Source organism: Cydia fagiglandana, chromosome Z (genome assembly GCF_963556715.1).
Source record: "Cydia fagiglandana chromosome Z, ilCydFagi1.1, whole genome shotgun sequence".
NCBI lineage: Eukaryota > Metazoa > Arthropoda > Insecta > Lepidoptera > Tortricidae > Cydia > Cydia fagiglandana.
The window spans coordinates 18,928,800-18,932,887 of record NC_085959.1 but is presented as its reverse complement, the minus strand read 5'-3'; positions in this window follow the sequence as shown (position 1 = coordinate 18,932,887).

The following is a 4,088-nucleotide window of genomic DNA, read 5'->3' as shown; positions in this document are numbered from 1 at the left end:
GAACAAAAGATAAGCACTCCCGTGTAAGTGCTTATCTTTTGTTCGTGTTTATAGCCGATAGCTCATAGCTTACTAGCTCGCGGTGGGACCAGTGCCATAGGATTCTCGTTACACGCGAATACGCGGCTGGATTGTGAACAATTATATTATGTAGGACAAAAGGGAGTAAGAATCAGTGTCACATTAATAAAATACAATTCGAGGTTTACTTGTATGTAACTATGTACTTTATTTATCAGACAAATATGTACCAGTATTTCGTTGGGTGACAAGCAAAAGTCAATAACTAACATCATTGAAATTATTGGACAATAAACCGTGTTACAAGTGTAATAAAGTGCATTGTTACTTTAATTTTTTGATAGTACTTAGTGAGTTTTGCTTGTCACCCGACGATTTAGTTCGCTCAGTAAGTCTTTACTTTAGATAATACCCTTTGAACTCCTTTGTACTCCCATACAACAAGTAGACTTGGTAAAACATGTAGGTACATTAGCAATAATATCAGTCCAACTCGCATGAAATATACATATATAATTCAAGCACGTTAAAGAGAAAAATAAATAGGGTTCATAATCACCTAAAGCAATAGCCTACTTTTTGTCGAGTTTTTTATGAGTTTTCCCGAATATTTCCTAGGATGCAAAATTGCGGCAGCAAATAAAGTTAAATTATACTCGTATTGTAAATATTCAGCATTAAATAAACTTTTAACGATATGAATATTGTATGCAGGGTGATTTTGTTAGCTCTGACCGAACTATCTAATATCTATCTAATCTAATACCTTCAAACGAGCATTTTAAATATATATATATTGGGGATCTCGGAAACGGCTCTAACGATTTCGATGAAATTTGCTATATGGGGGTTTTCGGGGACGTTAAATTGATCTAGCTAGGTCTTATCTCTGGGAAAACGCGCATTTTTAAGTTTTTATGTTTTTCGTGCAAAGCTCGCTCGGTCTCCCAGATATTGAGTACCTAGTGAATACGTAAAAATATCATCTGTTCCATATAAAATAATTACTCTGATTCCCCAAAATGTATGAGACGGCAGATTTTTTTTTCGTAATTTCGGGGTTAATCCCATAGTAAACGTTGTTTAGTATGACCTTACATATTATAACGAAATACCCATATTGTTTTATCAATAATTGTGGCGGAACAACGTTATGACTTGACTAAGTAAAGATGCAGCCTGGGGGCTTTCAGAATAAATGGTACCATTTACTTTTTTACGAAAACACTTGAGTGAAAATGCCTAGCCGTATTCGGTCGTGGCAGAAATAAAAAGTCACGCGACAAACTGTTATTATTTGTTACTTTATATTTATATATGCCAATTTATGTGTTACAAAAATAATGTAAATATGAATGTAATCCATTTTAAAATGACACATACTTAAAGGCCTAAATTAAATGTCAATTGCCATATAAGAACAAATTAAAAATGTTTTTACTTTTGTACGTTGTATTACAACCTCTTATTTATAGATTTTCTAATCTATCCCATATTTTTTTGCCTTAAACAAACATATCAAAATAAATATAGCACATTACAAAATATATTTTATGTACATATATTAAAAAAATTGTTTTACAAGGGGTAAAATTGTTGTTTAACCGCTCGTGCTTTCCGAGAGATATTACCAATCCGAGCAAGCGAAATCATGCAAAATTGAACCACGACTCCATTTTTCGAACAACTGGCTGGTGGCCAGTTGTTCGAAAAATGGAAATTCTACAGGATCGGGTTTATAGGTGCTGCCTTTCCCTCATTTGTGTACGTAATTAAAATGTATAAAAATATTTTAAGAAGGGCACTCCATACTTCAAATGAAAGTGAAAAAAGAATCGAGTACCTACTTAGTCATAGGTGTACTGAACAATTTCGAAGTGATTCAGTGAAAAAAGTAAATATCTAATGTCTTTTTGCATGGTATCAAGGTACGATAGTCTTCACAGTGGCGGATTTGCAGTCTTTGCTGCCCCAGGCCGAATAAACGCCCCTTTGGCAGCACCCATCATATTGATTACATTTTGAGTTATTTCTTGTTATCATCAGCGAATTTTTTGTCACAATTTGCCGCCCTATTTTTTTGCCCTAAGGCCCCTAGGCCCGGGCCTACTGGGCCTGAGGGCAAATCCGCCATTGAGTCTCCAGTTGCCCCGTTTTTCCCCAGAATATAAATTAAATAGAGGTGAATTTTATTTGCATCCAAGTAGTGGCTACACTTTCATATCTAATACCTTTAAGAATTCAATTAGAGCCTTTAAGTTAAGAGCAATTCTTGTAAGTATATATTTAAATATTTCGGTGATCTCGGAAACGGCTCTAACAATTTCGATGAAATTTGCTATATGGGATTTTCAGGGGCGAAAAATCTAGCTAGGTCTTATCTTGGGAAAACGCGCATTTTTGAGTTTTTATATGTTTTCTGAGCAATGCTTGGTCTCTCAGATATACATACATCTTATACTTTTAAACGAGCAATTCTTGTATTTAGGTATATATATATACTTATTTGTAGGCTTGTATATATTTTGGGTATCTCGGAAACGGCTCTAACGTTTTCGACGAAATTTGCTATTTATAAATCGATCTAGCAAGACTCAGGGAAAACTCGCGAGTTTGAGTTACACTTCTAAAACGTGTTGATGTTATCGCACAGGCTTATAAATTGCTACAAATTATTACCCGTTTTAATTTTCTTGATCATTAATTTATGTAATTGAATACAAGTAGGTACAAATATTATACCAATAGAAAATGAAAAGTTTAACGTAATTAATAGGTACTGTTTACACATTTATTTATCCGACGCAAACGTATTTTTAAGTTTACACTAAATAGGTATATCTGAATTGTACAGTCTATATATTAGGTACCTACTTATTATTGGAATCATGTCGGCCGTGTCCACACACGGCCTATTTATAATTCTAACATTATGTAAGTACCCTAATTAAAATGATTTACTTAAGGCACTTGTCCCACCAAGAGCGAGTAAGCGATTAACTATCGGCGAGTTTCTCGCCCAAGAAACGAACAAAATATTAGGATTCTGTGCTAGTAAAAGAGACACATATATTAATAGTTCATCGCTAAATGTTCACACTGCCGGCGAGAACACTCGCTCTACTACTTAGTTTGTCGCCGCGATAAGATAAAACTAGCTCAGCGGTACTCGCTCGGCGATGCTCGCTTCGTAGTTAGAACTCAAGCTGCGAGAGTTGTGAGACCAATCAGTCTGCGTGTTCGGTTACGCTGCACTGCCCGAGCGAGTGACGCGAGTAATAGCCCGTCGCACTCGAACACTCGCCTATAGCCGAGCGACAAAACTATTGGAGCTAACACTCGCTTCTCGCCGCTCGCCCACTCGTTTCTAGTTTATCGTTCTACTCGCTTATCGCTCATCGTCGGCGGTGGGACAAGTGCCTAATAATATAATATTTTTAGCTAGTATAATATAAATTTATAAATAGTCTTTTAAATTGGCTTGATTCTTTTATGAGAAATTGGGTAGCCACCGCGGTGCACATGAGAAACAATGGAGCTTACGGTTTAAGGGCAAAACATTCATTATGAATATTATGATACTATTTGGGAACTAATTCCTCAATAGTTATTTGTTTTACAAGGGGGCAAAGTTGTTGTTTAACCGCTCGTGCTAATATTGATTGGTTTCAAAGCACGAGGGTTAAACAAAATTTGCCACCGAGTGATGGTGAAACACAAAATTTTTCACCAAACCAACCCGAAGCAAATATTAAATGTAAAAAATCATTCAAAATCCAATCCGAATGAATGTTATTAAATATTTATTATCCAAAATCATCATTTAAAAGTCAATTCTACCAACAAACATAAGAAAACAACTCAAAATTTGCATTTGATTACTTTGCTTCACGTGAATAAAATGCAACTTTGATATCAGTTTTTGAAGTGCAAAGTAAGCCTTTCCGAGCTGGTGTGGAGAAAAACATTTTTTTATATCTAATTTGGCACAATTGCCATTTTGATATGTACTCTAAAACGTACAATACACATGCGAAAAGGTAATTCGCAACTCGTGTCGATTTAAA